This window comes from Neopsephotus bourkii, unplaced genomic scaffold (genome assembly GCF_033783945.1).
Source record: "Neopsephotus bourkii isolate Nb327-2 ecotype Australia unplaced genomic scaffold, CSIRO-AGI_Nbou_v1 NB_1787, whole genome shotgun sequence".
Lineage (NCBI taxonomy): Eukaryota > Metazoa > Chordata > Aves > Psittaciformes > Psittacidae > Neopsephotus > Neopsephotus bourkii.
The window spans coordinates 323,681-335,903 of NW_026902261.1; the positions used below are offsets into that span (position 1 = coordinate 323,681).

At 43.6% G+C, this 12,223-nt stretch overlaps 1 long non-coding RNA gene across 1 annotated transcript; it reads left to right on the plus strand.

Annotated features, from left to right (window-relative positions):
* Positions 1–617: 617 nt before the first annotated feature.
* On the plus strand, positions 618–11,907 carry LOC133226458 (uncharacterized). Its single transcript, XR_009729513.1, has 5 exons — positions 618–1,178; positions 3,562–3,683; positions 4,978–5,122; positions 6,294–6,427; positions 10,564–11,907. It is a non-coding gene; the product is annotated as an uncharacterized LOC133226458 (long non-coding RNA).
* The last annotated feature ends 316 nt before the right edge of the window (positions 11,908–12,223 follow it).

Below are 12,223 nucleotides of genomic sequence, written 5' to 3' on the forward strand. Positions count from 1 at the left end.
TTCCCTTTTTCATGGCTTGTCAGGATGAATAGAAGCCAAGGCATTCAATTCAACCTGTGCTCGACCACACAGACTTGGGAAGTGATACTCTTTTGCTCGAGTCAGGGAGCTTAGGCATGGATTTCAAGGGAAACATGAAAATGGACACTGACTCTGAACTAAAACAGGTTACTGCCCTGCTTCTAAAAAATAAAAAGAAATATAAATTCTTCCTTCTTAGAAAACCAAATATTGTATTAACAGTAGGCCTACATCAGGCATGTCATTACAGAAGGTCACTTATGATCATGTTCCTCTTCCTTTGACAGTTGGGTGGACCACCATATAGGCTGGAACAGTACTAATATACAAAATTAAAATTAAAACCCCGACCACACTAATAGTTCCACCAGGGAACAGTGATGAACTCACAGTGTAGATGATAAAAAGAGCAGCTGTGGCAATCTCATATTCATTGCTGGTGCTTAGAGCCTCCTGCAGAAAGTATGAAGCACTTTGCTTCACCACCCAAATACATGTAATTTCCCCCCCAAAAATAAACAAACATTTATTTTAGTTTGAAGTTTTTAATTATTTCCCCCCAAATTCTTTCTTCTCAGAGTCACAACTTACCTCAAGGTACATGGAGCTGAGAAAAGACACTGCAGATTGCATAGGAGCCTAAAACCTGCCTGTAAGTAAATAAAATCAAGTAACTGTAATAAAAAAAAGTTAATTCTAGCCTTTTGTTTGTTTCCATTGTAAAATTGCCATGGGACTAAGGAAATATAGTAGCGCTTAATTTTAATAGTTCCATCATTGTAGATTGGCTGGGTATTAATTGTGTTAATGGTGATCATACTGAATTCATTTGGTATTTATTGAGAGACCACCTGTGCACCCATATGGTTTCCATCATTATTTAGGAGTAGTTAATGGACCCATTAGGAGTTAGCAGAAAGATGTGGGCTGGCAGTACTTCCCGAGAGTGGTAGAAACATTCTGCTGATATCCATTGCGTTTTGAGGATTTTCCAAAGAGCTATTTGCTTCCCACCAATTTTCTTTTTCTCTAAGTTCCACATAATCTCATTTTAGCTTTCAAATGCTCCTGAAAAAATGAATTCATGTTTCTTGGCCTCTCAGAAACCTAGGGGGGCAACCTTTAGCCTTCTGATCTTGCAAAATGTCCTTTAACATGTTTGTGTGCAGCTCTCAGAGCAAGGAGGGCACAGGAAAGCTTCGAGGGGGTGGGTGCACTTGTGTGCTGGGGGGAGAAGGAGGGGAAAAGGGGAAATGTTGACTGGGACTCTGCAGTGTGACAGATTTGCCCACGCAATATGTAGCCTCAGTTGTGCAAGACCAGAAACCTGCGGTGGGGAGGGGATGGCGGGGGAGTCACATGCGGGGAGTCAGCCTTGACTGTCAGCAGAGGAGAAGGAAGAATGTTTTGGCTGGGTGTGGTGGTAACCAAGGCTGCTCGCTGACCGCAGTGACCTCCTGCTTTGATCCGCATATCTGAAAAGGCACTGCTGAAGCTCTGCTCTGCACAGGGCAAGTGAACACGCACGAGGGTGTAGAAAAGGATTTCCATTTCTGGTGCCATGACAATGGGCAGATGGAGGAGCATCTGTGTAGCTTCAGTGCAAAAGGACGGTTATTTTGTTCAAACTGGAATCTCAGGAGCAGTCTGAAGTGAGTGAATTATTTCCCCAGAAACAGGGAGTCTCCCTCCCCCCGAGTCTCCTACCTAAGAACTTTAGGCGTATTTTCTGCATACATCCCTAACAGTACACGGTTTGCAGGATCTCTGCTCTGTACCAATATCCATCTGTCAGCCATCTCTAATAACTTTTGAGCTTACTGGCCAATCGCAACCAAATCTGATAAAACAGTAGAGGTCTCACAGGTTTTAGGTTTTGTGAAAATGGGGAGAGGATAGAGGAAGGGTGCCAGCTAATGCTGTGCAAGAGGCTCAGTCTTCCTCAGCTGTAGCCATAGACAACAGACTTCACTCAGGCTTTTTCTCCTCAGGGAAATCTGTAAGTTTTTCTCTCTTACAGGTGTCTGAAAGACCTTTCCCTCTGTTTAAAGAATTTTAAACTCTCTTTTTCTCCCATACAAAATTAACGAGGAAAGCATTGATGCTGCATCTCTTCTAGAGTTCAAGTCAGGAAGCCACATGGTACACATCATAAGCATCCCAAATTCATTAGTTCTCTTGCTCATGGAAATACTTGTTTTAATAAACAAGGAAGAGACCAAGCTGTCTTCTCATTTTGGTAGAGAAACTATTAAATTAACAGTTATGCATTATAAGTGTATGCACAAGGTGAATGAGGCCTGAAACAATCATTTCTGCATGTGAGGAATATAATCAGGGTGCTATTGGTATGACTCTGGTGATTATTCATACTTATATTCACAACCTGATCTTGTTAAATGAGGCTGTGTTCTCAGAAATAGCACACTTGGCATTTAAAGGAGGCTCTTTTCTGTAGCCAGCTCAGATTTCAGTGCATCTCTTGACAGGACCCCTTCCTTTTCTAATCTGTGTATATTTGAGCTGTATTCTTCCCCTCCTATTAATACCATAGATGCATCTATGTTAGCATTTTCATAATTCCCTGTTGAGGGAAATCTCTCAGATATCTTCATTTATGATGCTTACGTTTGAAATTCACAGACTAGATTATGTTGGGGAAAAGTTAAACCAAAAGATGTGCATTGAAAGGGCTTCAACTGCTAGTAAGCTTTCAGTCCAGTGTATTGGACTAGATATACTGCAAAATAGCCTCCTAAAACCAATACGATACGGAGGTTGGGTTCTCATCACCATCAGTTTCACTGCACAGATCTGCCTCCATTGCATAGCTTCTCTGGTTTTTGTTCCTGCGTCAGCTCCCTGTGGAGATAAGAGCGTGTGTACAGAGTGGGTTATTGCACTTCAGCAGAAGTTTCTTAACTTGTGATTTATGATATTATGAATATTCCCGATATTTATGATATTATGAATATGAAGATATCATGAAGTTATTTCCCAAGTTTTAAGAAGGTTGGGTCTGGGATGGTTGTTACAGAATTAAGTGGCATTTCTGTCATAAGGAACAATTTGAAATGGAAATAATTTCTGCCATGAATTAATTGCCTTTGACTCCTCAGATGTGCTCCAGTTACCCCTACCTCACCACCCTCACAGGGAAGAACTTCTGCCTAAGATCTCATCTCAGTAAATCTCCTCTCTGGCAGGTTAAAGCCATTCCCCTTGCCCTGTCCCTACAGGCCCTTGTCCAAAGCTCCTCTCGAATTTATTTATTAATATTTATTTATTTGTATTTAGTTTATTTATTAGTGAGGGGCTGGCACAGGGTGCCCAGAGAAGCTGTGGCTACCCCATCCCTGGCAGCGTTCAAGGCCAGGTTGAACACAGGGGCTTGGAGCAAGCTGCTCTAGTGGAAGGTGACCCTGCTCGTGGCAGGGGTTGGAACTGGATGAGCTTTAAGGTTCCTTCCAACCCAAACCAGTTTGGGAACCAATTTCACTGCCTCTTACTTAAAATCCCTCCCTTGTACTTTTTTTTTAGGGTCCACACAGCTGAGGCTGCACCTGAAACGCAAAAGCATCTCCAAGCCTTACCTCCTGCTTTATTCAGTAGCAAAGCACTGAAAGGACTGGAAACAAGGCAAGGTGAATGTCTTCTCAAAGGTGTTGAAAACCCTTGCAGCACCTCTTTTAAGCTGAGCAGACAGTAGCGTTTCCTAGAAATCCACACTGAAGCTGCTCTGTCCTGTATGGAAAAGCATTCCATCACATCTTCCACCTACATGTGTTTTTAGTGGAAGTCCATTACTTCCTTTTGATGTGCTTTTTGGGTGTAAACAACAGTAATGAAAACAAGACTCTGAAGGCAGTTTCCCTGTATGAAGCAAGGCCTACCCAAGTGACAGAGAAGGCAAAGAGAGCATTTTGAGATTATTCCTGTTCCAAATGGAAATTCAGCAAATGAGAAGTGTTTGCGTACGTGCTGAACATCGTGTGAAAGCTGGATGCTGTAGGGGCTGTCTCTAAGGCCACATAGGTGTTCCCAAACAGTAGCTCTGGGTTTAGAGGTCAGCGCTGCACTTAGCAAGCTCCTGTGCAGGGATCTGTACGAAAGTGGCTGTACATCTTCCATACTTGCAGCACCGGTACTGGGACACCCAAAGGTGACAGGAGAAAGCTGCACACCTGCGGGGTGGTCAGGATGCTCCGTCTGTGCAGGAAGATGAAGAAGAGGAACTGAACTGCTCAGGGTAGGTCTACACCACCAGTTGACAATAGATTTAGGCATGTTGTGTCCAGCCCTGTGTGTGTTCCACCCACACTGATAAGTCACACAGCATAGGAAAGATTTCCCACAGCTTAGATATCTCCTGTGTCTAAATACATCTGAGTAACCGATGTAAGCCTCTGTGAAGACACGATACTTGAGCTAGCTGGCTAGTGTGGCTTTGTTTTTAGCTATTAGTGGGCAGAGAGGAGCACTGCTAAAGCATGACTCTTCTGACCTCCTTTAGATGGTCCTTCTTAGAAGCAGATATTTGGTAATCCTAGAAATGCTTGTTCCTCTCCTTTGATTATACACCGCAATTAGCTCAGCAGCAGATACCTGGGATTTAATGGAATGAAATCTGTCCCAACTGCAGTGAGGACACTTGGACACAGAAAGATACTGCACATGGTCAGGGTATAAAGCTCTTGTCATAGCCTTTGGAGACAGACACTGGGAGCAGCCAGGTTCACTCCTGCTCTGTACGAGGGATCAGGCTGAGGACAGCCCGTACCATGGCTGGTCCAGCCACTGACCGTGATGCTGGGGTAAGCACTCCTCTTTATGTGGCTTGTGCATTAACACGGCAAGGATGGAAGGATCTAATCCTGAGACTGGGTGTGAGCCTACACTTACCTGACAATATTCAAGGTCTTTTCCAACCTATCTGATTCTATGATTCTGTGACAGCACAGACATATTCCTGAGCCACGTAGAGCCAGTGACACACAGCTTTACACGGGGGTTTGCCTACAAATGGGGTCTAGCTTTGAGCTGGTGATATTTAGTACTGAAATAGAGGGTGACCTCTGTCACAAAGCTTGGGAAACAGAAGGTAAGATGCATGGAACCAGGAAAGTAATTGCCATCAGCCTTTGATCCTCAACCTGTGTATCAGACTCCACAGGAACTCCCCCCAAACCTGAATATCTCATTATTTATTTTTATGATTAGGTTTCTTAATGGACTTTTACCCTTCCTTCCTCTGGGTACAATCTGTGTGGCCAAAAATAATGTGAGATCTGGTCTTCTACCATGTTTTGACTCCCAGGGAACTGAAGAACCGTGAGAAGATCCAATCTGATGTTATTTCAGCCCCACAAACACTCCCTGAGTGACTCAAAGTGCTTGGAAAAAAAAAGTAAACACAAATACCTGAAATGAAAATATAAGTCCCCAGAGCCACACACACCACAGTCCATCAGAGCAGGAAGGACAACCCAACCCCTCCTGGTGATGTCTGTCTGCAGGGTTCTCTGGGTAATTTGTCCACATTTAATACTGCTCTCAAGGGGAAGTTGAACAAGTTGTACTGTTCCTTTTAACCAGTTATACTCATCTGCCTATTGCTCCTCTTCTTTTCCAAGAGAAGAGACTGAAACAAACCTCAGAATCTAAATCAGTGAAGCTCCATGACTGTCAGCTACAGAGCTGGATGCAGCATTTTTCCCTTTCAGTCCTCTGCTCCCTCAGGTTTGCCTGAAGGATAGCATGAATTTCATTGTATCTTGTGTGCTGCTTTGAATCACCAGTGCTTTCACCTCTGAGCACTGGGCTCATCACTGTGACCAGGCACACCTAAACTTAACCCACCTGCTCCCAGTGCAACTGCTTAATCCATCCCAACCCATCCCACCCCATCCCACCCCCATCCCACTCTGCAATCCCCATGTTCATGACCATGCCAGAAATCTTATTTTATGCAAAACTTGTGTTCTCACCTCAGAGGAGACACCACCATTGCGTCTCCTTCCCCTTGCACTTAAGTGGGTCTTTCAATAGATACTGTGGGAACCCACCTACACCTGATTATGGTGCAGACTAACATGAGTTTTGTCCCTCTTTGTGGGAGGCAGAAGATATTCTTTGGGCTGTGTAATCTACCACACATTAATTATAAACACTTAGTCATCTGCAAGGGATGCTATGCCCCCTTCATTCAATACCTTATTTCAAGCTTTATTGTCTTAAATGAATGAATCTTTATTTAGTTTTCTTTCTTTTAGACGTGAATATGTGAGTCACGCATGCAGCATGGGTCTGAGAATCTATTGACACAAGAACTCTTTGTTTTAAATCATGGAGTATCCAAATATTACAGAAATGAGAACTCGTACTGTGGCATAGCAAATTCCAGCCAGTGTGTGTTCAATTTAGGATAATACTGAAAAGCCTGACCTCAGTTTTACCCATGCAATGTCAGTGTTCCAGTACAAACCAAGAGTTATTTACAGTGGTGCCCTGGGAGAGATGGGATCTGCTGGGACTTTCTGGCTGCCAGTGATGTACAGTGTCTATTTGGGCTAGAAACAGCATGCTGGGACCACTAGGCTGTAGGTCATAATACCCAAGATACTACTGTCTTTTTGATTGCGCTCATTTCCCCTTAACATAGGACAAACCCTTTTACCTCCTTGTGTCTCCATCCAGCTCCTGCCTATTCAGCTAGTCTGGGCATAGCTTAGCTGTAGCAAGCAACAGGTGATTTTGTTATCCAAATTGGGTGATCTCTAAAATTAAAAGGTCAATCAGACCTTTGAATCTGGAAGACAGCATTTCTATTTCAGGAGGAAAAAACTCTTTAGAGATGGGTTGCAAAGCCACATCTCAAATTCTCCAAGTTTCCATCTAATTCAGGCTCAGGTTTGCAGCTCAAGCACATCTGGAACTATTCCTCCTTCAAACATGTGGTACATGTCCTAGAAGAAAGTATTTTTAAACAAAATAGTAATAAGAAAAGGCCTCAGACCAGAAGCAACCCTCTCCTTTTCCATAGAGGCAAGGCAGGGCTGCTACCCAGCGCAGTGCCAACAAAAGCCCAAAACAAAGTTATGTAATAATGACAAATATCAAACAAACTGAAGGGAAGCTGGGAGGGGGGAATGTCGCTCTCCCTCTTCCCGCATGGCTCCTTCCTCCTGTTTTCCTGGCCCACCCATGCGTAACTGACTCCAATAAACCATGAAAAGAGCAACTTGGCAGCAGCTGGCACGCTGGACCTGGGCAGATGCCAGCGGCAGGGCTCCCACTGGCTTTGAAAGTTGTATTTTCATATATATATATTCATATATATATATATATAAAAATACATATATGTCAGTCTGAATGGCTGAGTGAGCCACTGAAATGAAGACAAGCAAAGACAGCGATTGGCATACACTCTACATGTTCTCCAGATTTTGTGTCCCCTTACTCTGTCAGGCTATCTCCTCTAATGAGGTTCTTATGCATTTTTTTTTACTTACAGGGAGCCCGAGTCCTTCTGCTTTAAGTCAGTAAGAAGTTTTCAGCTGATTATCAAGACTAGTATTTTGTCATGTTCACAAGGAACTACAGCGTTTGACTTTCAGTGTCACAGTCAGGAAGATTTCTCTGTGCAATGAACAATCAATTAGATTTCTCTATGCAATTAGATACAGAAATATGCCATTTTCTTGTTTGTATCTGTTATTTATCCTGTGAAGTATCTCTTTCCTGAGGTCACACTTGATGCTTTGTGGAAAGGGAAAAAAGGACAGCCTCAGCCCCAGAGGAATGCCCAGTGTGATGCTTGTTGCTGACTTTTCAAAGCAGCAATAAAAGATCTGCAAAGAAGGGGATCCCTTTGAACCAGACTGTAGTGGCGAGAGCCCTTCAGGAAACAAAGGGCTCATGCGGGTCATAGAGGGTGAGGCAGCAAGGCAGTTGCTAGCAACAACCAGACAGGAGCACAGCCTGTGCTAAACTCTGTGTACCCTGTTATCACAGTTCCTCCACTTGTTTAAAGGGGAACCAGGATCTGCTTGAGCACATCTTGGAGTCACACCAACATAAATGTCGCTTTTTGCTTCTCTGACCCCTGACAAGTCTTTGAGCATCTGGCCTGCACAGGCATTCAGCCATGTGTGAGAAGAGGACTCCTCAGAAAAACTAAGTGTTTTCCTGTGTCTTGAGCTGGCAAATGGAGCAGATACTCCAACAACTCACAGACTGAACAGCAGAACCTATTATTTCTTCTTTTGTTTTAGGACTCACATCAGTGACAGAGAATGGAAAAAACGTGTGAATCAGGTCATTTCCAAGTTACGTGATTCACTCCGATAGGATGTTGCATTTCTTTGTCTCTCTTCAAAGAATCATGTGGAACAAAACCACAACATGGTGCTGACTTGCTATGGGGTGGGTGGAGGGAAAGAACAAAAGCGACCCTTATTTTAGAAAATAGCTACCATGCTCATGTTCTTCCAGGTGTCTCCAAGCCCTTGAGAGGTTTGACAGAATTCCCACGAATGACCCACAATTTGCCCACAATTCTGTCCCGCTATATCTCTCTCATGTATAATAGAAATGGAAGCTTGTGGTTGAGTGACCTCAGCATCGTTGCAAAAGTTTGCTTGCATTATTCTCACAACACGTGATTCCATAGGAAACACTACTCTATGTCTAGCTACTTTTCATTAACTCTTTCCTGGAAGGCAGAGCACTGAAGAAACCACAGATACATGACCCTCTCTCCATGGGACCCATGCAGGGCAATTCCAAGCATTTGCCCACATCTCACACCCTTCAGGGTGGATTTTCTCTGCTCCAGAAGGACTACAGGGAGCAGTGTACGGCTGCAGTGCTGGTCAGGTTTGTGTGTGTGAGCTATGCAGCTTTTTACCAGATGCACTGAAGAAATCTGCCCCTGCCCTCCAGGATAAGGTGCTATACACAAGAGCACTGACCTCACAGTGCCTGTTTGCCAAACCAGAGTACTCTGGCTACCCTAAAATAATATGATTGGTATTTTAGTCCTATATATGTTAGGAGTGCACAAAGGAATCAACAGAGTGTTGCATAAAATACATTTTTCTTGCTCTAAAAAATTTGAAATACTGGGGGAGACACAACACAACACACATACAGAAGCACTGTTCACGTTGAACTTTTCTATCAAGTGTATGTTTTATTCCCAAAACAGTTTCTTTTCTCTCCTTCTGTCTTTGTATAGAGATATTGGGGGCTGGGTATGTTAGAAGAGAAGTTGCCCTCTCCCTTCCTGAGCCCTCTTTGCTACTGGGAGGAAGCAGCCCAACTAACGTGGTCACCAAAGGCTCTGGACACTGGGGTGAACAGCTTGCAAAACAGTCTTCCTGCATGTTTGCAAAACACGTAGCAGACCAAGGGTCTGATTGTATTGCTACAGTGCTGGTTATAGATATAGCTAAAGCAGAAAGAAACTGTTACTGGATGCTGCATGAGAATGGCAAAACTGGCTATTGCTGTTTCCAAGCATATGGAGATTAGGATGAGAAATTCTTTGCATGCATAGTGATGTGTTGCTTCCAAAACCAACTGAGGATGTATAGAAGCAATCCTTAACATCTTTATACCAGGTTTGGTATGAAACCTTCTTCATATTAAGAGACACAGTCCCACTGCAGGTGTAAAGGAGTCCTCAGCTGGGAAGGATGCAGTGGGTAAATGCCACGGGACAGGGCAGGCACTCTCCAAATCTGACAGTGAAACCAGCACAATGAAACGTCCTACTGCCATGCTGGGAAATCTTGATCATTTCATCAAGTCCTCCCAGTGCACTGGAATATAGACTTTTCCCATGGGATGACAGCTTCAGACAGGACACTCCCAGCAGCAAGAAGGCAGAGCCAGTAAAAAGATGGGAACACACAGTAACTGATCACTGTGTATGGCTCTAGGAGGAAGGTGTCCCTGCCGTGTAATGGAGGTTGTTGTGTTCCAGAGTCCCCATTTAAACATGTTAGGTCTTGGGCATAATCAGGATGAAGTTCAGGTGTTGCAGAGGGACAAACCATCATCTCCTCCACAGTGCATCCCTTGTGGTGTGGGTGCTGAGCACACGCAGGGGTCCTGGGGGCTACAAGAACGTTGCAAGCCACAGGAGCAGCCGTGCTCTTCTCCCCTGACACAGGGCACTTGCTGGCTGCCAAACTGTACGTGGTGATTATGCAGCATGGACATCCCTTCAGCTGCTAAGATAAGGCCTTCTGATTCATTTCCACTTAGAATCTAGATGGCAGTTTGGTTCGAATTAGCCATGAGCTAAAGCCAAAACCCTGGATCTGAACTTTCTCAGATTTTGGGAAGACTCCAGTCTGGATCTGAGCTTAGTACATGGCTCTCACTTATAAAGATTACAGCCAAACTGTGGATCAGAACATTCCCAGAATATGGGGAAGCTCAGAGCTCATATTTGATGGTGGGATCATATCAATCACAGGTTTCAAGGATGAAATACTGTCCCTATGTTAGCTTATTCTTTGTTTTCTTCCATAGCTGGTGTTTAACAAGTGCCTTTTTAGCTCTGCAATTGTAAATTCCCAGTTATTGCAAACAAGAGTAAACAAGAAAAAAAGAGATGGGTGTGTGTGCATGTATATTTCAACTGGAAAAGCATCTTCTTTTGAATCTGCCTATTGGATACACAAGAGGCTTTTTGGTTTCAGATGACAGTTGTGTCTCATTCATAAAATTCTGGACACAATTCCAGTGCCCTGACCACCAGAGCCTTTTCAGCGCAGGATGTGGCACCGTGACTGCAGTGAGAGCTCCTCAGGCATGTGTTGCCCCACAGCTTGCCCTTGGATGAATCCTTCAAAGAACAGGACTGAAGGGTAACAAAATTCCACTTTCAAGCTGTTCAGAAGACATGGTGCTAACAAACAGCTCCCGAAAGGCGAGATCTTGCAATCTGCTGCTGTGGAGCAGCTGAAAAGCCGGTTCTCAAATCCTGGGCATCTCAGTGTGTGAAGCACAGGCAGGGAAGCACAAGAAATCCCACCGAAGGTGTCCCTTCGAACGTCTGGAAAATGTCAAACTGCCTGCCACTCTGTGCTGAGGCAAATCTCAGCTCCAACAGAAGGCTTTGTCAACACTGTGCCATATCATTAGCTTGAGGTTTATACACTTCAGTTGACACCTCTCCCTTGTCCTACAGATGTTGCATTACATTTAGGATTGAGCCTCTAACAATACAGCTGTTTGAACACATGTGCATTTTCCACTCAACAAACCGCAAGGATATGGCAGCAGGGTTACAACATTTGGATCCTAGGGCTAGAATGAGAGAAGCAGAGTAAGGTGTTTCTTTGGGAAATCTCTGTAGTTTCTCCTGTAGTTTCTCTCTTTCTGATTTTATTCACTGACTGTACTTAACTCAGGCCATAGGGAAGGTAAAATCTGATTGATATTGCAAGTGACAACTGAGGCCTTGAAATCATTTCCTCAGTTCATCTTCAAGAGGTGTTAAGCCCACAGCATTTTGCTAGCTCTAGAGAAGTAGAGCCATTTTGACTTTTATTTGCAAAAATCCACTTTATTCCAATTCCTGTTAATCCTGTTACTTGTGAATAAATTCCTGTTACTTGTGAATAAATTAGAACCTGCCCCAATAAATGGGTTTAAAGAAGAATTATGAGATATGCTCAGAAGTGAAAGATTTTATAATGTTCTTTCCACTTTTGCCACTACAGGATAGGAGAAGCAGTGGCTAGGGTTCACTGGGAGTCTCACAAAATCATTGAATGCCCTTTCTGCTATCAATAAAGTACAGAAGTTGGGGAGACTCGCATGGGTGATTTAATAAAATAAAGTGAGCCCCCAAATGGGCTTCTTAAGGAACACGAGGAGTCAGGTATCATTCTTCTCTCCTTGCCAAGGGCATCTTTTGCAGGTACCTTCAATTATTTGACTCCTGATTTACGTCAGTTGTTGTAAGGAGAATTGCGTTTCTTTTTCATCTGATCAACATCTGTTTTTTTTTGAAAAACAGATGTGCACAAATCAATCTGATTAATGTGCTTGATTCTGCAATTACTGTGGGATAAATCAGCAGCGTGCTAAAATCAACCTGGTGTCAAATTTATGCTCCTGCACCTTCAGTATTCAGCCTGACTTCAATCAGATTTTTGCTTTGCGAAACTTCTTTAGATACAAA